Here is a 22481-nt window from a genome sequence, read left to right as displayed (position 1 = left end):
ATGGAAAGAACATCCTTCTTTGGTGTCACTTCTATAAGGTGTTGTAAGTCTTCATAGAACTGGTCAATTTCAGTTTCTTCAGCTCCAGTAGTTGGTGCATAAACTTGGATTACTGTGATGTTAAAAGGTCTGCCTTGGATTTGTATCGAGATCATTCTATCATTTTTGAGATAGCATCCCAGTACAGCTCTCGCCACTCTTTTGTTAACTATGAGGGCCACTCCATTTCTTTTATGGGATTCTTGCCCACAGTAGTAGATATGATGGTCATCCGAACTGAATTCACCCATACCTGTCCATTTTAGTTCACTGATGCCCAGAATGTCAATATTTATTCTTGCCATCTCATTTTTGACCACATCCAACTTACCAAGGTTCATGGTTCTTACATTCCAGGTTCCTATGCAATATTTTTATTTACAGCATTGGACTTTCCTTTTGCTTCCAGGCATATCCGCAACTGAGCGTCCTTTCGGCTTTGGCCCAGCTGCTTCATCAGCTCTGAATCTACTTGTACTTGTCCTCCGCTCTTCCCCAGTAGCATGTTGGACGCCTTCCGACCTGAGGGGCTCATCTTCCAGCGTCATAACTTTTATATGTCTGTTGTCTTTGTCCATTGAGTTTTCTTGGCAGGGATACTAGAGTGGTTTGCCGGTTCCTTCTCCAGGTGGATCACGTTTGGTCAAAACTCTCCACTATGACCTGTTCATCTTGGGTGCCCTGCTCAACATAGTTCATAGCTTCTCTGAGTTATTCAAGCCCCTTTGCCACAGCAAGGCAGTGATCCATGAAGGGGGGGCCTACATGTAACTACCATCAGTTCCACATCTGGGGAGCTACTCTGCTGTTAATACACCAACCACTGGGTATATAAATTCAGATTCCTCCTCCCCTAGCCTTACCAAAATTACTGTTTCTGTCAGAGCGATAAATTACTTGGTTTGTCAGCTCCACTGCCGCATCTGGTATTGTTGAAAGTTTCCATAATAGGTTTCCGTAATAATTGCAAAACAGCTCTCACAAAGAGGCTTACTTACTGCCATCTGCAACTCTAGTTTGTCAAATTTATGGACAAGAGATCTGATGTTAGTCAGGAAGACACTTGGCAGTGCTGGTCTAGTGGGTTGTTTTCAAAGCCGAGTCAACAAACCAGGTCTGCACCCTCGCCTTTGTTTTCACTCCTTTCTCTTTCGCTTCTCTTGGCACTTCCCCCTCCCGATGACAATCCATGGAGAACCTGGAGATCTCGCTGTGCAATTTGGTATACTGTGGGACTGCTGAAACCCTCTCGTTATCTCTAATTTCCTTGCAAGCCCGATGTTTACCAGTTCTATGCGCGAGTAGGTGAAGTCCGCTCCTCGCACCACATTGTGCAAACACATCCATACACATATTATTCCAAACAGCACACACCCTTCTTGGGGGCTCAAAGCCGCAGAGTGTGAATGTGCCACCATCTTGTGTATACAGACATTCAGGATGCACCATGTACCATGAACTGCATAGTTACTATTTCATTGTTCTAGTGTGGTTATTTTGGTTCCTTAAGGCTCAGGCAGTAGAGTGCTCTGCTCTGCTCTGCTCCTGGATTACAACTCTGTTTCTGACCAAAATCTGTAAGTAATGCATAATGATGTCTATTTTTGCCTTAATAGAAACTGGAGACTATAGTAGGGTAGGATTTCTTATCTTATATTGGGGGTGGATCTACACACAGGAAAAACCCCCACTATAAATAAGTCTGAATAAGTCAGCTCCCCCCATATTTTTGGGCAGGGGGCAGCACCCCCTCCAATATTGAGAGGGCTATTACTTCCGGTCACTGCCAAGTGCCCTCTGCACGCCCCAGCCTCCGGCCAGCAGCCTAGGAGCCAGGAGGTGACTGGGACAAGTGCAGAGGGCAATCTCTGCATTTGCTCCTCCCAGCCGCAGCCTGGGAGCCCAGGAGCGGAACTGCAGCTGGGACAAGTGCAGCAAAGATAGCCCCTGCCCAGCGCACACCAGGCGGCATCACATGACCACGTCCCCAATGTTGGGGGCAAGTCGGCACCCCTGCCTGGGATTCAAGTCACTGTTTTGCCCTATTCAGGCATTAAAAGCAACAGGATCAGGCCCCTTATTTTATAGTATGATTTTTGTCACTGTTGAGTGACATTTGATTCAGCATATGCAACAATCCAGATCATTCTTTGTGAATGTGTCTATGTGCAAGAGAGGCCATACAAGCAAAGGCCAACCTTGCCATTCCAGATCTATGCAAGAAGACCTGTTTATGGGAATGGCACCAATCCATCCCATCATTGTGGCCGCTTCATATTAAATCTGTATAGGATGAAATGTGAAAACCCTCATTTGTGAAGTATGGTTGGCTTTTTCCTTTTTCCTTTGCATACAGAGATACATGTCAAATTCCCAGTCACAGCACTCATAGAAAAAATAAAGAGCACTTCATACCTGACTTCACACATGTTACTTCTCCAAGTAGGGAGGAAATTGTGTTTCTAAAGCAGCTCTTGCAAACATTTCGAGTTTGTATGTAAAAGCTTCAAGATTGCCACCCTGAAATATAATCAGTTTGCCATCTTTCTTTGATTCAGCACATAATCAAAAAAGCCCAGTGAAGGCACCAGAAATCAATACTTTGAAAGATTCCTTTATAAAAGAGACATCAGGAACAAGAGCAAACAGAAACATGCAAATTAGACCTCTTACCTGCTAATCCAATTGTCAGTAGACCGTTAACTAGAAAGAAAAAGCGTAGCTATTAGAGATCCATTATTCCAAAATTATCAGAAGTACACTATAGTATTAGTAAATTAGTATATAAACAAAATTATAAAGTATATAAACATATATAAACATATGAATTTATATTATATATATATTATTAATAAATATAGTATATACACAAAATTAATCATAAACAATTGGATAGAAATGAAGCTGGTGACATTACATGCTATTGATTTCAATAGAAACTCATTATTAGTTTGTCTCCTTGATTTCAGTGCAAACTTATGTAAAGGGTATATGTTCAATGTATATAAAATATTATGTGGTGGTTTGTATTTGCAGAGTTTCTGCTTTTTTCAGAGAACTGTAGCAAGTGCAAAAGGTACTTGTGCAGCTAAAGCTGCAAAATGTTTACCTAATGAACTTGCTTATCCAAATGGCTCTCTGGGACCAGAGGGAGAATAGTACTTGGACTCTGCACGTGGTCCCACTACCCTAACACAACGCGTTCCTTGGAAATTGTTCATTAGTCGAGCATTCACACAAAGAGTCAACTATTTCTATGATTCCTATGGGAACATTTCTAATCCATGATTTGTCCAATCTCTCTCCTGCCTCCCTCCATGGTTCCTGAAATAGCTGCAGCCAACCAGCAAAAGAGAGATAAAGGAAAAGCTGATTTGTCGAATCTCTCTCCCAGCCCTACATGGTTTCTGCCCTAATATGGCTGCTGCAAACCAGCAAAGCTCAAGCAAGCAAGGAAGGAAGGAAGTGGGCAAACTGGCTGTTTGGATATCTGATTGTGCAAAGTGTATAGTGAGGTCAGGGCATGATTCTTTATCTTTGGATTAGTGAATTTTCACATAGCGAGCAAGCAGATTGAAGGACTTGCATGAATTAACAAGCAAGAACCTAAAAAAAGCTGAACTGCATTCCTAGTTGTTTAACAGTAATGTGTTGATTTGAATTCACAACTGTTTTTGCTAACAAGTCTAAAGACAGTTTACTCTGGAACTCTTTCTTGGTGTAGAGATCGCCTTGATTCTGACTCTGAACAAGGTCCCCAACTCATTAGGCCCCCTTCAGACATTGGGTACCACATGCGCAGCAGCCTTGGGGCAGTGGGGCAGAGGGCCAGCCAAATCCCACCAATGGTGCCATCACCCACCATGGAGAGCCAAGAATGCTGCCAGCTTGGAGCTCCCCAAACCCAAGTGCTCAGGAAAATCTGTCAAAATCTTTCTACAATTTCTACTTTTAGTTAAGTATTTTTATTTACTTACTTGATCGGGGGGGAGCTCTCCCCCAGCCCTGCCCTGGCTACACCCATACCCAGGCCTGAGTATGCTCCTTTTAAGACTTCCCTCTGCAGCAAGGTTGGTGGTGAAATATACTACTTTTGGGTCTCCTGTTGGCCAATCAGGTTGTTGCATTCTAGGATCCTACCAGCCTATTTTTCTAGGATTCAAGCTCAGTACATAACAGAGGGGAAGTCAGATGAGGAGGGATTTAAGATTTAAGCTGGTGCTGAGACTCTTGCAATACTCTCCCTCCAGGGACCTGACAGTCCCGTATCTATCTAATCAGCATTTTCCTCCACAACTGGACCTGCTTGTGCCCGTACACCATCCACCCTGTCCCTCTGGGAATCTCAAGCATGACTCAGAATCTGCTTGCCTGGAGGATTCCCAGCTGTTTCCATGCTTAATGGTGTACCACAAACACACACGTGGCTCCCTCTATGCTCTTGCTGCAATGCAGGTGGGAGCAATAAACAATGATTCCTGGCCTAACATTATATCCAAAAACATTTCAGTGATTTGTTTTGTTCCTAACAAGCCACAAGGTAAAGCCAATGTTTGTTCTTGACTTCCCAACTGCAGTTTGCTTGAGTGAAATAAATTATGAGTTCCCAGCTCTGATGTAATATAAAGCCAAATATTTACTGTTGTGTGTGAATGGGACCAATAAGTTATCTGAAAACATCTTGCCCTCACCCTCTCCGCCTTCAAATAAGATATGAAAAATATAAATTTAGGAAGCTGTTGTCTGCCTAGCTCAGTATGGTCTGCACTGAGGGGCAGCATCTCTCCAGCACTGCGGGCGACCATTTTCCCCAGCACTGCTTGGAGATGTCCAGGGTGGATCCAAAGGTTCCTCAGCATGCGAAGCAGAGGCTCTTCCAAGGAGCTACAGCCCCTCCCGCTTCCCATAAGGAAAGGGCACTTCTGCCTGCCAGAAATATTTAGCTGTAACTGTATAACAAAAGCCATAGAACTTGTAATTTGATTTGGCATGATGCGTTCAGGTCTCTAGGAAACACTTTCCCCTGGTTGGGTGGTAGCAAAGTAGTACAGAAAGAGCCTGAAGGGAAACATTTTTTGAATCTGCTTAATAAAATCAGATAATAATCAGCATCAAGACCTTCAGATCTGTTAGAAATATTCCACTTGGAGCTTGTGACACCATAATGGGTCCCGGAGTTGACCAGAATGTTAAAAAAGGGAAAGCAAAGTTATTTCCTCAGCCCTAGGTATGATTTTCCAAAGCAGTTCTGTCCAAATATTCCAATGTAAATTGATTCCATTAAATTCAACTGAATTAAGTATCGCTAAAGATTAAAATTTCTGGAAATTTCAGTAGCAATCTACTTGCTAAATGATCATAATAAAGTTCAAGCTTCTTAATTAAAGTGCTAATTTTAACAATAGCAATCTGAATTAACGTGCCAGATGTCTCTTTAATTGAAACTGCTGCACAAGAGCATTTAACATCCCCCCCTAGATAGGTATGGAAACTGAAGCAGATGCTCCTTACAGAAAGCTGAAGCCAAAGGAGTAGCACAATTTTAAGCAAGTGGGGGGGGGCGAGCCCACAGCTGACAGGCAGCACACTTAGGGAGACACATCCGAGGTGTGGATGAGCCTCTTAAATAGGTTGACAGCTTCCTTTGAGCAGCTAGCCCCAATTCTGATGAGTCCAATTCTTAAGGCAATCCAGCCTGTTTCAGAGCCACTGGCCCAGTGGAGCAGAGGAAGTGGAAGCCCATGAACTTCATCTGACTGCAGAAGAGCTGCCATCATGGGCTCCTCTGGTGCTGGGATTCCTGAGGAGGCAGGCATGTCAAACTGGCTCAAAGGGCACATTCTGCTCCAAGTCTGACATATCATCTGAATCCATGACCTGAGAACAAGGAGTCAGAGCCCTAGACATGACCCAGGGATGATAGGAGTTGTAGTCCAACAATATGAGGAGGGCCACACAGGTTAACCACACCACCTCTAAATCTTGGCAGTCAGGAGCAGGGGATCCTATGCACACAGCTTGGCTTGATGTGGAAAACTAAACTGAGGTAAAAAGTAAAAGGTAAAGGAACCCGTACGGGTATGTCTAGTCAACGACAATTATGGGGTGTGGTGCTCATCCCGCTTTTCAGACCAAGGGAGCTGGCGTTTGCCCACAGACAGCTTTCCGGATCATGTGGCCAGCAGGTCTAAACCACCACTGGAGCACAGAGGACCATGACAAAAGCCAGAGCGCATGGAAACACCATTTACCTTCCCACTGCAATGGTACTTATTTATCTACTTACACTGATGTGCTTTCGAACTGCTAGGTTGGCAGGAGCTGGGGGAAAACAACGGGAGCTCACCCCATCAAGCAGATTCAAACCACCAACCTTCTGATCAGCAAGCCCAAGAGGCTCAGTGGTTTAGACCACAGCGCCACCCGCGTCCCCTTACACGTCTTATCCCCTGCAAGAGAATAATAAGATGTGGGGATTGGACAGCCAGAGAGAGGCTGGTGAATGGAGCAGGGCCAGGGAATGGGAGGTGGAAATGAGAAAGCAAGATGAGGGCGGAAACAATGAGAAGATATTCTCAGGGGCGGAACCTGGGAGCATGTATGTGTAAACCAACAGAGAAATCAAGTAAATAAAGGTTTGGGGACAGGACACATCTTGTTGGAGGCAGAGCTGATGGCCCTTCTCCTTATGCATCTGATGTGCTCATGAGATCTCCATAGCCCTCCCTCCCCTACTTCCCCCTTTCCCACCATCAGGGAGGTGAAAAAGAAGGCCAGAACAACTTGTTACTCAGAAACGTTGCAGACTAAAACCAAATACACAATTTATCCTATTCAAAGTCAGGGGGAATAAAAAATGGTGGATTGTCTGTCCATGTGTGATTTGTCATGATAGCAGGTAGTTCCAGCATAATATAGCATTTTATTCAATGCCACTTCATCCATTACCTTGGTAATTTTTACAAGAACCCAGTGAGCTAGATGTTCAGTATTATCCTCACTGTGTGCAGAGCTGGTAAGGGATGGGGCAGAGAGAACAATGGCTTGCCAAAGGCCCCCTAAGTTTGCCATATGTCAGGAAAATTCCTGACATGTCCTGGTTTTCTGGTGTAAAAATGGTGTTGAGGGAATTTTGTTGAATTGCCAAAATGTCAGGGAAGCCCCGACAGAAAAAGCAGTGGAAACAATTTTGGCGGTTTCAAAAAAAACACAAAAAAACCCCTCAACTTTGTGGGTGTCAGGAATTTTACTACTTGAAATATGGCAACCCTACCTAAGGAGATCTCAGTAGGAGGGGGTCGACTTTTCCATTCACAATTTCAGCCACTGTATGACCTGGCATAGGTCTTTGAGGAACATGAAGGAAATTTTAAAAGAATGGCAGCTAGTGAGCCACATCACCAAGTGCCAGGGATTTGTGTATTAACAAATGTGTGTGTCACAAATGACTTGTGCAGACACGCATGCCTTATCTTTGAAAAGTCATATATACCAAGTCACATATACTACAATACTTCAGGTAATATTTGCCACATGTGCAGAACCTTCAAGTGTCCCAATTTAATTGGGACACCCCGAATTTACAGAAGCTGCCCTGGCTTCTGATACCAATCCGGGATGCCCCAATTTTCCCAGGGGCCACTCCAGACCACACCACTTCTCCTGACACAACACGGCCTGGCACAAGTTTCCTGGAGGATGCTCTAGGCCAGGCAGCCTCTACTGAAGCCACATGGCCTGGTGTGATCTGCTGGAGGCCACTCTAGGTTGCGCAGCATCTCATGGAGGCCACTTCAGGAGGATGAAGACAGCAAAGGTAAGAGGAGGGAGGTAGGGAGGGCAGGCGAGGAAGTGGTCAGTGAAGATAGGTGGTGGTGGGTTGCCCTAAATTTTTGTCACAAAAGGCTGGAGGGTATACATGCGTGCTGCAGACCTGGTTAGTCCTGGAAATGGAAGCACTAAAAATAAAGTTAAAATCAAAGTCCTCATTTTTCAAGAGGCACACAAACTAAAATAATTATGTCAACAAAACAAACACAATAAAAAAGATACCCATTTCTGTCTAGTTTGGAAGGTTCTTTTTTGTTCCATTACTCATTGCCCACTTTAAGAGCAAAGTAGCCTGCAGTGGGAAAATAGGGAGAACAATCATAACATGATGTGAAAAGAACAGAGGAAATGAGGTAAGTGAAGTTAACAGGGGAAACAAAAGCACTGCACAAAGCAAGGATGCCTGCTGTAAACGGAAGCCCTCACAAATCTACGGGAGTGAAAAAAATGACTGGCACCAATAAGAGTAGCTAATGTGGGGAAACAAAAAGATAGATAACAGGACAAATTGGGGCTGGGAAGCAAGCCCAGGATGTACTTCCTTGTCCATTCTCTCAGAAATAGAGCCCTGCCTGACTGTAAAAAAGCATTGCCGCTTGCCCACATTGGTTTGCCTGGATAACTTCCAATATCTGGATCTATTTTTCCTAAGTGAAGATGCCAACAGCATTCCCATTGGGCATCAAGTTTTCCAAGCTGACCGGGGGGGGGGGAAGCATGCAGTCTCGTCTTTAAGGAGGCTGATTTCAAAAATCTTAAAGAGCTACTAGGTATATCCCATGGTCAGAAATACTCAAAGAGAATGTAGTCCAGGATAGATAGGAGTTTCTTAAATGTATAATATTGAAAGCATAAATGCAGACAATTCCAACAAAAAAGAAAAGTGAGGGGCACCCTTGAAAATTGCATAAGAAGCTTACAGATGAGCTGAAATTTAAGAAAGGCATATATAAGAAATGGAAGAAAGGGGAAATCACAAAGGAGGAATATACACAAGTAGCCAACAGTTGCAGGGTAAAGGTCAGGCAGGCTAAAGCGCAGAATGAGCTCAGTGTTAGGTTATGGGCGAACATAGCAGACAACACAGCAATTTCTCCAGAGCAGCTCTTTATTTGTACGCTGGACAGACCTGAACAGCAAACAGCTCAGCCAACCTGCTTTTATAGGCAGCCGGCTGTCAACATTGTAGCAACAACAACCCAGGGTTTCCCGCCTAAAATAACTGACGTGGACCTGAGTGAAAACTATCTACAGTATCCCCCTGCTGGCCCAGGGGAGAACTTCAGTACATAACACCCCTCCCCACCGAGATAAGGCGTTAGTTACAATCGTAATGGTTTCCTTATATACAGCACTACACGTAATGGTTCAATTAGGCACAAAAGCATATCGGTTACATTTCCCATACTTAGACCAACAGTGATAAATGTCCAAGAACATAGTCCTTTAAATAAGTTGGGCGATTGGAAACTCTGCCAGACCACCGGGGACTGGTAGCCAAGTCCGGGGGGCCACACAATTCTTGCTGAGGCTGTGGTGCGACCCTAGGAGGCGTTGAAACCAAAACCCCTGGATCCGCTGCTGTGGGTGGAGCCTCCGCAAGTGGAGTGGTCTGAGTCTGTGGTAAGTCTGGCAGACCCTCTGAAGCGGCTTGGTTCAGCTCCACACTGGCAGTTTGCGAGGGAGGTGTAGGTGGAGCCTCGCCATCTGTAAGTGTCTCTTCTGGAGCCACGAGCGCAGTTTGGGGCACCACGGTAGTGTCCAAGTCCCCAACCCTGCGCCTAAGCTGGTCTATTTGCCAGCGCCACAAACCTCCATTTTCGAGTGCCACCTGGTACGAGCGAGGTCCAGTGACTCCCACTACTGTGGCTGGCACCCAAGGAATGTCCCCCACAAAGTTCCGGGCAAAGACCTGGTTTCCTGGAACAAATGACCGTGGCGCGTTGGCACAGCCTGGGGGTTCAGCCACGGCAAAGTCCGGGTGCAGCCGGTAGAGCAGTGACCTGAGGCGGTGGCCCATAAGCAGTTCAGCAGGACTCTGCCCTGTGGCCGCAAGAGGGGTGATGTGTTGCACGAACAAGTATTCAGTGACCTGCTCGTGCCAGCCTCCCAGGTCCAGGCGCACCAGTGCCTCTTTTGCCGAGCGCACCATTCTCTCCGCTTGCCCGTTGCTGGAGGGATGGAAGGGTGCCGTTAGGGCATGGTGGATGCCCAGTCCCAAAAGATACCGCTCAAACGTGCCTGACGTGAACTGCGGTCCATTGTCGCAGACAAGGACATCAGGACACCCATGCGTTGCAAACAGGCCTCGCAGCACCCGGATGACGGTAGTGGTGGAGGGCATCAGGGCCACCTCCAGCCATTTGAATAAGCGTCAACCACTACCATTAAGGTCCGGCCGTGAATGGGGCCAGCCAGACCGATGTGCACCCTCGACCAGGGTGTCTTTGGCGTCTCCCAGGTGTGTCCCTTAGCTGCCGGTGGCGCAGGCCTCGACTCTTGGCACGCTTGATAGGCGGACACCCAGGCAGTGATGGCATCGTCCATGTTAGGCCACCAGACGTAACACCGAGCCAACGCCTTCATTTTGACAATTCCCGGGTGGCCAACGTGCAGAGCCTCCAGGACACGCTGACGGAGTCCCTGGGGAATCACGACGCGGTCTCCCCACAGCAGACAGCTGCGATGAGCCAAGGTTTCATGTTGTCTGGTTGCGAAGGGCTGGAACTCCGATGCAAAAGGCCCTTGTGGCCACCCCCTCCACACCCAGTTGAGCACCCGGCTGATGGTGCGATCCTGGGCAGATGCGGAGGCCACAGTGGCAGCTGATACAGGCGCTGCCGGAAGATCCTCAATGAGGAGGAACGATGAAGCTGGAGCCGGGTCTTCCACAAATACTGGAAGAGGGCAACGGCTGAGGGCGTCGGCATGGCCCATCGATTTCCCCAGGCGATGGACGAGCCGGTAGTGGTAGGCAGCCAGGAAAATAGTCCATCGCAGCATGTGTGGTGAGAGGACCGGTGGAGTTGGACGATCACCAGCGAGGAGGCCCAGGAGCGGCTTGTGGTCAGTGATGAGGTCAAAAGTCCTGCCATAGAGGTATTCATGGAACCTCTTCACTCCAGCCACAAGTGCCAGTGCCTCCTTGATGACCCCAGGACCAAGGCGTCTTTATGCTGAGGAGTCGGTGAAGAGGCTCAGCCACCGTGGCTTTGTGGGGCAGGAACATGTTATAAAAGTTCAGCAGCCCCAGGAACGCCTGCAACTCCATCTTGTTCTTTGGGATGGGGGCCTGCTGGATAGCGTGAATCTTGGATTTGGTTGGGTGAAGGCCGGAGCTGTCGATAAGATAGCCCAGGAAGTCCACTTGTGGAACGGCGATCTGGCACTTCTCCCTCTTTACCTTGAGCCCGGCCTCCTGGAACCTGGTGAACACGACGCGGAAGCACTCGAACAGCTGCTGGTGTGAGTCTGCAGACACCAAGACGTCATCAAAATATGGTACCACGCCTGGAAGCCCTTGCAGGAGACACTCCATAAGGACGCTCCATGGGTGACGATCGTCTGGGATTCAGCAGTGGCATCATTGACGGGCAGTTGTTGATAGGCTTGGGCAAGGTCCAGCTTAGCAAAGACCTTACCCTCACCCAGGGAATGCAGCAGGTGTTGGACAACAGGAACCGGATAAGTGTGCTGCTGCAGTGCCTTGTTGACTTGTAGTCAGCGCAGATTCTCACCGACCTGTCTGGCTTGACAGGTGTGACGATGGGGATTTCCCACTTGGCATGGTCAACGGGCTCCAAAACTCCTTGGGCGATCAGCTTGTCCAGTTGTTCGTCCACCTTAGCCTTGAGAGCAAAGGGAACCCGGCGTGGCTTTAGCTTGATGGGGGCGACTTGTGGATCAAGGCTAAAGGAGATGGGTGTACCTGTATATTGCCCCAAAGTGCCGTCAAAAACCTCGGCAAAGTCTTTGACCAGACTCTCAGTCTCTGCATTAGAGATGCAGTTGATGCCGGTGACTTCCAGGCCGAGGGCATCAAACCAGTCTAGCCCTAGGAGGTTTGGCCGCTGACCTTCGACCACCACCAACCGGAGCAGGCCCAAAAAATCCTTGAAGGTGATCCGGAACCGGCCAATGCCTACCACGGGAATGTCGTTTCCCTGGTAGTCTCTCAGGTGTACGTGGTGAGAGTTGAGTTGCCTTTTGGACACTCTGGGTACCAGTCTTTTGATGGTGCTCCAAGACACGATGGACAGGGCAGACCCGGTGTTGATCTCCATATCACATGGAGCTCCTTCAATGAGCACCATGACATTCAGCTTGCGTCGCGTAGGCGAGTCGGTTTGGCCAATCGTGGTTCCAGACGGGCAACGGCAGTTGGTGAGAGCAAAACAGCTTTCCTTGGCAGACTGGAGTGAAAACTTGGACTTGTGAGTCGGTGAGGGGGGGTGTCAGAGGGAGCCGATCGGCAGACCTTAGCAATGTGGCCCCTTCTGGAACACTTCCTACAGAAGTTGGCCCTTGGACTTCTGTTGGAACTTCCTGCACTCCCGCTTTGTCTGGTGCACGTCATCGTCTTCACTGGAGGATGCCTCATCACTGCTGGCCTCTTCATGATGCACTGGAACTGGCTTCCTAGCAAGACGCGGGCTGCTGGACTTGCGGATCTCCTGGGCAGAGCGTTCAGCGGCTTCTGAGGCCACGGCCTCCTCAATGGCTTTCTGTAGCGTGAGGTCTGGCTTGGCGAGGAGACGCAGTTGGAGATGGATGTCCCGGACCCCGCAGAGGATTCGATCCATCAGGGCATCGTCTAAGTCTCGGAACTCGCAGTGCATTGCAGCCTGTCGCAGGGCAGTGGTGTAGTTGTTGATTGACTCCCCCTCTGCCTGGTTCCGGTGGTAGAACGCATGGCGGGCAGCAATCTTGGGCGGCTTTGGTGCGTAGTGGTTGCAGAGCTTCTCTTGGATTGTGTCCCACAGTGTTGCCTGGACTGCTTCAGGCACAACCAATGCTCGGGCCGTCTGAAACGCCTCAGGCCCACAGAGGCTGAGGAATAGGCCCCGCTTACGTTCCTGTGATACTTGCGTCAGTTCATTGGCTTGGAGGTAGCAGTCGAACTGAGTGAGGTAGGAGTCCCATGATTCAGGGGCTGGCGTAAAAGGCGGTAGAGGCACAAGTGAAGCCATGATTCCTATGCCGGCGTGAAGGGCGATGGATGGAACACCGTGCTCTAGCCAGAATAGTCTGCTCTGAATTGGTTCTGTTCAGTGATTTCGTTCAGTGATTCAGCTTAATGATTCAGCTCTGCTCACAGGTGGCTGCATCTGGCTGTGCTCTGATGTCCATCGATCCCATCCTCATCGCCAGTGTTAGGTTGTGGGTGAACATAGCAGACGACACAGCGATTTCTCCAGAGTAGCTCTTTATTTGTACGCTGGACAGAACTGAACAGCAAATAGCTCAGCCGACCTGCTTTTATAGGCAGCCGGCTGTCAACATTGTAGCAATAACAACCCAGGGTTTCCCGCCTAAAATAACTGACGTGGACCTGCGTGAAAACTATCTACAGTATCCCCCTGCTGGCCCAGGGTGAGAACTTCAGTACATAACACTCAAGCGTGCAAAAGAGGTTAAAACTCATAAAAAATGTTTCTTCAGCTATGTTTGAAGCAAGAGAAAGAAAAAGCAAGTACAGTCATACCTTGGTTGTCGAACGCCTTGGTAATCAGATGTTTTGGCTCCCGAATGCTGCAAACCCAGAAGTGAGTGTTCCTATTTGTGAATGTTTTTTGGAAGCCAAATGTCTGGTGTGGCTTCCGCGGCTTCCGACTGAGTTCAGGAAGCTCCTGCAGCCAATTAGAAGATGCACCTTCATTTTCTAATGTTTTTGGAAGTCAAACGGACTTCCGGAATGGATTCCGTTCGAAAACCAAAGTACAATTGTAGGAGATTCCTTTGAATGGAGAAGATGGAGAAATGCTATTGGGTGACAGAGAGAAGGCAGAGCTGCTCACGACCTACTTTTCCCCTGTCTTCACCCAAAAGCGAAGCAGTGCTCAACCTGGTAAAAACAACATAAATGAAGCAAGGAGAGAGCTGCAGCTCAAGATAGGAAAAGGGGTGGCCTGAGAACACCAGGCTAGTTTAATTGAACTCAAATCTCCAGGGCAAATGATGTCCCCATCTTCAAAAGGGAAAAACAGAAGACCTAGATAACTACATCAATTCCAGGAAAGTTCTTAGAACAGATAAATAAAGTCTGTGAGCACTTAGAAAAGGATGCTGTGATTACTAACATCCAACATGGGTTTCTCGAAAACAAGCCAAGCCAGGCGAATCTCTTTTTTCTTTTCAATGCAGTTACAAGCTTGGTGGATCAGCAGAATACTGTGGACTCAGTGTATCTTGATTTCAGTAAGGCTTCTGACAAACTCTTCCATATTTTTGTGAGGAAGCTGGTATGTGGTATGTCGGCTAAATGAGGTAACTGTAAGGTGGATTTGAAACTGGTTGGCTAACCAAACCCAAAGACTACTCATTAATGGTTCCTTATCATCCTGGAAAAAAGTGACAAGTGGAGTCCCTGGGCCCGGTGTTGTTCAATGTCTTTATAAATGACTTGGGTGAAGGAACTGAGGAGATGCTTGTCACATTTGCAGATGACACCAAACTGGGAGGGATAGTGGTGAGAAAAATGCACTCTGCATCTGCTCAGGGATACTTTAGTCTATTAAAATGAGTCATTGGCACTGAGCCTGCTGAGCTGCAGCATAGTTTAAGCTACACTAAAAGCAATTCAAAACATAAAATCCCTGACAAATTGGATACTGAATTCACTGTTCCAGTAAGAACACTAAACTGAAGAGAGCTAATTCAGCTTCAATTGCAGTCCTTCATAATGTACTTTTAGGAATTCTTACAATGTGTGCTTCCTGTTCAGGTTTTCATAGAACACTACTCTTGGGTCAAGCAGACTTTGGCCTGTTCAAATTTATCAATGGCCTTCTGGGAGCGAGAGGCTGCTCCTGTGTCCTTTAAAGAGAGAAATGCCTTGTAGGCTTGAGCTCACTCTACCCTGCAGGTATTTGGTGCTGTTAATTGTACTCACAGCACACTTTGATCCATCCGGACTTTATAGGTTTGGGTCAGTAGCTGAAACCCCAGGGCCAAATCCAGCTCCTAAGAAGTACCCACTGGCCCCTAGCTGCCAAACCTAAGGTCAAGTGGTGGGTGGAGGGTGCTGTGGCTTTGGCACGGGGGCTTGCTCACTTTCCATTTTTAGGAAGGCAACCTTCCCCAATCTGGTGTCTTCCAGATGTAATAGACTACAATTTCTATAAGACCAAGCCAGAATGGCCAAATAATTTGGAGGGAAAGGCTGGCACAGGTGATGCGGGCCAACCACAGATGCACACTCATTGCTCAAGGCAGCACTTTCACTAAACTTGTTGCCAAGCAAAATGACAGATGATCAGAATGGAGGTGAGAGGTGTGTGATGCTGCTTTGAGGCTGGAGACTGAGAACCCTATGAAACTCTGTCAACAATACAGTCCTACATGTTTGTTGTGTTGCTTGGTTAATTTTGGGGGGTGGGGTGTCACTCTATACAATACATAGGAACAAACTTGGATTTCCTGTGTGTTCACTTTCCTGTGAGCTGCACCTAATTGTGTGTCTCTGGTGAGTATACCTGCATGATGCACATACTTCAGACACATTTGTCTCATTCATGTTGCATTTTGTAGGTTTGTGACTAAGATTTGTATTTATTTTTAGTGTATGAAATGGCAGAGGGTGAGGAAGAAATTGGCAAAGCACAAGTGCTTTGCAATTATTCTTTTTAAACTATTCCTAGTCAACATTGGATTCCCCTCCCCCAAATGGATGGACACATTTGCGTATGATTTTTGTGTGTGTGTTTTAAAAAGAAATGGCAAGGAAATATTAGCATTATTGTATATATGTCCAAACAAGCACAAATGTGTTTGCACCATTTATAATGAAAATTTGGTTTTTAATTTTTAATTTTATTTAGGTCTGCATCTCTAGTCATCAGTTTTGCAAGAGAGCAGCCCATGGGAAACGTTTAGGTGGAACAAAGATCTCTCACTAATTGATAAGAGAGGAGAGAGGAGAAGAGGAGAAGATTTTATTTTTTTAAAAAGAAACAGGATTGAATAGTCTCGGTTCCCCAGAGATACTTATCTCACTTGTGGAGCAGATGTTTGCTTTCAAAGGAAGCGGGGGGGGGGGGGGGAGAGGAAGGAGAAAGAGTTGTAAGCAAATCCCTGCCCTTAGAGAGATGACCCGCCATGAAGACAAATAAAGCACTTCTTCTGGCTTTCATTAGGACTTATTTACTATGAAAAAAGCCAAGTCAAAAACAGCCACCAGTGACCAGCTTGCCTGCGAAAATAGATGCAGAAATAATTATGAAGGCAATTGGACAAGTTTCTAATTTAAAGGTAGCTAGAATTCATAAGAATAATTACAGTGGTACCTCGGGTTTCATACGCTTCCGGTTACAGACTCCGCTAACCCAGAAATATTACCTTGAGTTAAGAACTTTGCTTCAGGATGAGAACAGAAATCGTGCAGCGGTGGCGCAGTGGCAGCAGGAGGCTCCATCAGCTAAAGTGGTGCTTCAGGTTAAGAACAGTTTCAGGTTAAGAATAGACCTCCAGAACAAATTAAGTTCTTAACCCGAGGTACCACTGTATGTTTCCCCTAACCCAGATGATAAAACAACCAGAACTTGTACTCAGCTTCCACCCAAAGGAGCCATTCCACAGTACAGTTGGGGGGGGGGGGGAATTTAAAGTAAGACATTAAAACACACAGCTAAATGTAATGTGTAAATATTACAGAAACAAATGTCATGGAGCGGCAATAAGTGCCACCATCCTGCTTGGGATTCACACCCAGGCCAACCTAAGTTTGTCTTTCTGCAATGTTTAAAATGGCCCTAAATAGGCAGCCCTGCACACACAGCCTTTACCAATTCCCAAGTCTGGCATAAGATTAAATGAGATAAACATTGTAAAGCCCTTTGGGAGGGAGGCTTAAGAAGTCTGCAGTGTGTGACTTCCGGTGCTAACTGCCATAGTGGAGGCACACCCGCATTTGTGGGAATCGCTTCACTGAGTATAAACAAGGATGATTGAGGGTAATTGTGCTTGCAAGCCTCCCCCAGGGTTGGGGCGGGGCGAGCTACACTCACAGTTCACCTGATACCTGGCAAACGGAATCCAGGAGGCAGGAGGTGCTGAGTTCAAGCGCTTTGCCTATCGGTAACCTTCCGACTCAGCCATTAGGAGCAGAAGTTCTTCTGTAGTTTAAGATTTTGACTGATTTGGAGTTAATCTACAGGCATGTTCTGGACCAAGGAGATAAAGTGCTAAATAAATCAGCCACGGAGTGATAATGATTTGATTTAGAGAAAGGACTTTCTTTGGAGCATGTGAGTTTTGACTGGGGGTGGGCCTTCACTTTTTCTTTATATATACAACATGGTTGCAGCTTCAATGATTCAGCGACCCTCCCTGAATGTTAATTCTGTGTGAGAATGTTGATATTATTGACTGCACCAAATTTCCACTGGAACGCAATTAAAGTTAAGGCCCTTTGATCTACCGTAGCCCTGGAGGGGCATGCAAAAGTTCTAGAGACCTGAGTCCTCTCCCAATACCAGCTTTCTGCTTTTGCAGTGAGTCTGCCTACAAACATCCGACTCTTGGAGAATGCAGGCTGCTAGAAACATTGCCAACAGAAGCAATTCGAGAAAAAAGCTGGAGAAGAGTGGGGGTGCATTGTATTTCTCGAAATACTTTATTATTGTTCTTCTAGCATGTAAGAAAACCATTTCCTATTCACCTCCATGCTGAGGTGCCAGCTTAAATAAAACAGGGGATGCAGGTAAGCCTCACCTCACATAACTGATCACAAGACACACCCTTTAAATGGCAATGCCCAACAATGGGGGGGGGCTGGCCCCTCAAATATTTTATGGGGGAAGTGAAGAGACCTTGATCCCAGGAGTTGGCTCCTATGCCCCTGGAATTGCCTTGTTTCTTCAAACAAGATCAGAACATTCCCAGAGAGGAATTTTAAAGTACCCACAAGAAGACTTTAGCAAACTCTTTGTTTTTCTTCATTAGCAGGACTCCTGGAGAAGCCGTGCAATTCCGGGGAGAAGGGGAGGGATATTAACCATGAAATCGGCTACAAAAGAGAACCAGCATTCCTTTCATTGACAGGATGGCTGAAATGAATAGCAGCAGCATGTACTTACCCCACAGTGCAAAGAGAAGATGTTGCACCAGCCATAAAGCATGAATCTCCATCCTGAATCTTTCAAGAGCAATAAGCGCAGCCCGCAATTTTGGGGAGAAGCAGCACACATTGGGGATGAAAAGAGGCGGTTCTGGAGCAGCCCTCAATTCCTTTTACCAAGCCCCTTTTCTCACAGGGAGTCTGTTCTTCCTTCCACAACATCAAGTCCCGAGCAGCAACTTGGTGTTGGCGGCAGCTGGGCGAGGAGAGGGGGATCTTCCTTGCACAAAATCCCACCCTTCTGCTCCTCCCATCACTGAGATGGCAGCAGCAGCAGCAGGAGCCACTGCCCTCCGTCTGCTTGCAATGGCTTTTCCTCGCTGCTTTCTCCTCCCCCAGCCCCCAGGCTGCTTTAGCGGGAGAAGGATGAGGATGTCGCAGCTATTCTAGGATCCTGGGGGGGGGGGGGAGGAAAGTGCAGCTGGAAGCGGACCTCCCAGGCACAACCAGGAGAGATGTCCACTCACGGGATGCGGAGATCTATCTATCTATCATCTATCTATCATCTATCTATCATCTATCTATCTATATCTATCTATCTATCTATCTATCTATCTATCTATCTATCTATCTATCTATCATCTATCTATCTATCATCTATCTATCTCTATCTATCTATCTATCTATCTATCTATCTATCTATCTATCTATCTATCTATCTATCATCATCTATCTATCTATCATCTACACATGCAGCCAGAAAAGGACAGCAGGAGGAAGAAGAGAGCTGGGTGTCTCATCCCAGTGAAGGGGTGTGCTCTCTCTCTCGTTCTCTTTCTCTCTCTCTTGGGCAAAGTGGAGGGCAGTTGCAGTCGTCACAAGATAGCTCTCTGACAACTTTGTTATCTCAGGCGTGAGATGAACTTATCTCAATGTAGCTTGCCAGAAGATGAGGGCGGAGGTCTTCTGACAACATCGTGATTTATCACTGTGGGATGAGTTGGTATGCTAACACCTGTTTGCAACAAACCTGATAGGGGCATTAAAGAATCAACTTCAAGGAGCATTTAAAATACTGTAGAGGGGTTGTTGTTGTTGTTTTAAAAAGGGCTTGTCAGCACATTGATGAACAACACATATTGAGTAAAGGACTGTCCTTTTAAAAAATAGTTTCAGTCCAGTGACTAATATTTGGGCAGGGGTCAGAGGTGCCAAGGAAAGCAATTTCCTGTGGATTTAAGAGCTGCAGTGAACATGATACAGAGACTTTGATTTCTGCAAGGGGCTTGCACTACCCCAGTATATATTTTTTATTTCTTTGAATAGCTGAGATCTTGCCAGAAAACTGCCCTTCAAATTTCCCTGTTCTCTCCCTGCGGTTTTCCATTACAAGGGCTGTTGTTGATCTATTTTTTTAAAAATGTACATGTTTGCAGTTTGGGTGAGGTTTGTATATGTTTTCATTGATGCGCCTTTTAAGACTGTTACATTTCCCACCATTGTTGTGCTATGAGAACTTCAGAGGGGGCAGTGCTTACTCAGGTTTAGTTTTGTCTGCAAATAAATTGCTGGAGGCGTGTGTTGTTTTGCAGTGTTTGAGCTTATTTACAAATATACAGGCTGCACATAGGTGGCAGTGCTCTAACGTACACTCATGTCCATTGCCCCACATCAGGAAACTTCCCAACATTAACCACAAAGTAAGCTGGTCAGCCAGAGTCCTCATTAATTGAATCTGCCTTGCAGTGGACTTTTGGAGAGAACAAAGGCAAGGGATCGCAACTGTGATTTTAATAACTGGACTCCCTGACTGGCCACACTACTAACCACACTTGTCTCAAAGGTGGTTGAATGAGCACCAGCCTACCACCAGCCTGAGCCCCATGTCCCCACCAGCTGTGAGCTGCAACACAAGCAGCTGCACTTGGCTGAGCACCCCGTGGCCAGGCCAGCACCCTGCTGCAGCTGCAGAGAACCACTGGTATGCCACTTTCCCTTTATTTTATTTTATTTGAAATGGAGCAGCTGCCACACTTCAAACAAAAGAGAAAGTAATGGCAGCAGCTACCCAGCCACGGCTGCCAGCACCTAGCAGTTGGGAGCATCAGAGCACGCAGGGGCTGCCTAAGACTGAGGCTGAACATGTGGAGAGATACCTTACCTGCTCCTGCCCAAAGTCTCACCCAGTCATGTGTCATGATTGTTGCTGAGACGTGTGGGACTTTGCCAAAGGGTTGGTGACATCTTGTGAAACTTTGGCAAAGCCTCATGGGATTTGGGCCAGCTTCTCTGAGGTGCCTGTGGCAAGTTGCAGCTGCCAAGGGGGCTGGCCCTAGGAGATTTTTTTAAATATATGACACTATTGTATTACTCCTGAAAGAAGAACAAAGGATAATTATTTGCTTCTGGGCAGTCTACTGTAGATCCCAAGTAAGAGGTAGAAGTGCTGGAGAGAGAATTTCCTTGAGAAGGAAGCCCTCACTGGCAGGGTCATCCCTGACTGAAAGTTCATGGTGGTTTATACTCTGGTGGTGAGTGCAGAATTTACGGTGGTTGTTTTTGACCTGGCTTCCCTGGCAGAGGAAACAGGCAATGGGCTGGTAGTGAGGGAGAGCATCCCTATTGGGGCACTGCAGAAAGGGACTTTTGCCATTGTTATGAAAGGATTATATTAGGAAAGCGGGTGATACAGCTCCCATTCTGAGCCTCCAGAAAATGAACAGCGTGCTGGATGTGACATCAGTTGTCCACCATCCACACCAAATTGCCTATTAATTTTAAATAGCCACCAACCCTGTGGCTCTACTGAGAGATATACTTCTCCTCTGGCAGAATAGGAGGATCCTGGCAACTGTTGTAACCATAGCTGGTATACACTTCAGGACAAGCTGAAGATGGGAAGGGGAGGTTAGGGACTTAGGGGGTACTCATGGTTGGATAAGGCTAAGGGCAGGTGAGGATCACATGCCTTTGCAAGTGGGGAGGCATAGCTGCTCAGCTGGAGCAAACCCAGACACGTCCATCCAGATTGGAAGGATAAATGAGAAGCAAGCCAGAGACTCTGGGTCTACGCAGCTTTCTCCGTTGATGGACCATGACTTGGCTGCTTTGGGGAACTCCACTGGACGATGACTGGGGCTGACCACAGGTGTTCCAACCCTGGACCTTCTGCAGAGGTGTGATCCTGACCTTACAGTTTGACTTCAGACCTTGCTTGTTGTATTGGGCCTGGACTGTCTGACTACTCTCTGGTTTGCTCTTGGGACCGTGTGCACTATCAGGACTTGCCTCGGGGTACACCAGGGTTCAGGACATCCTTCTTCTTAACCCTGGTGCATCATCCTTTCCAGTGCTAAAGGATTAAAATGTGTCTGCTCCTTCCCCTCTTTTGTCTAATTAAAATGAAATATAAAAAATCCCAGTGTACATGTGAACAGGGACTGTTTCTTCAGTCCCAAAAAATCAACGGAAGAAAGCTTAATAACCATAGGAGCCAACTCCTTGGGGTCAAGGCCCCTTTGGACCCCACATAAAATATTTGAGGGGGCTCCCCCCCCCCCCGTTGATGGGCATTGCCATTCAAGTAGTATGTGCGCACCATGTTTTGTGATTGATTATGCAGGGCAGGGATTACCTGTCCCCCAATATTTAATTCAACTTGGAACCTGTTACGGAAATTACCAGGTGGTGGGGGGGCACATCTTTAAAGTTAAATATTACAAATATTATGCCTGAATGTATCCTTTCAACTTGACAGCTCAGGGAAGTTACCTAGCTTTAAAAATAATATAAAATCATCTCCTTTCCCAGTTTCCTTCGTTCCAAAGCTATTTTCCCCTTGAAAAAGGGCTCCAGGAAGTTCCCAGAGGTGACAATTGCTGGGCTCATTTTTAGCCAAGGGAAGCCAAATCTCATCACCTGACTCGCCTCAGGCTCCAGACAGGCAAAGGAACTTCTATTGTACTTTTGGGTGGTGGGTACTTAAGACATATTTGTCTATGATAATCTTATACCTGAGTCTTGCCCTGCCATGCCTGCCTATGCTAATCTTGTACCAAGGACTTGTCTGGACATGTTTGCCAAGGTTAACCCCTCCCCTTGTTGTGATATGTCAGTGATGTAGCAATGATGCTGTACGAACTGTATTCTGGGATATGGTGGGAAAGTTTTAAAAGTTTTAAAAGTCTTTGTCACCCCATCCTCGGGGTTCAAATTTGCTCTTTGAACCTATTGCACAATAAACTCTGGTCTACAGCTATTTGCTCCGGTTGGTGGCTGGAATCCTTCCTTTATTCCGCAGGGACCCGCAGGCTCTGCCCGACGAGCTGGGTGACTG

The 22481-nt window shown here is 46.8% G+C and overlaps 1 long non-coding RNA gene across 1 annotated transcript in view; it reads right to left on the bottom strand.

Moving 5' to 3' along the window:
- LOC309372038 overlaps window positions 1-13895 on the bottom strand; it is a 28305-nt gene extending 14410 nt beyond the window's left edge. Inside the window, exons 1-2 of the long non-coding RNA XR_014169388.1 lie at window positions 13574-13895; window positions 2713-2742 (exon numbers count right to left, since the gene is read on the bottom strand). This is a non-coding gene — a long non-coding RNA (uncharacterized lncRNA). The remainder of the gene's footprint in view (window positions 1-2712; window positions 2743-13573) is intronic.
- Between the last annotated feature and the right edge of the window lie 8586 nt (window positions 13896-22481).

This window comes from Podarcis melisellensis, assembly GCF_964234715.1.
Source record: "Podarcis melisellensis genome assembly, chromosome: 6".
Lineage (NCBI taxonomy): Eukaryota > Metazoa > Chordata > Lepidosauria > Squamata > Lacertidae > Podarcis > Podarcis melisellensis.
This window is presented reverse-complemented; position numbering and strand designations above follow the sequence as displayed.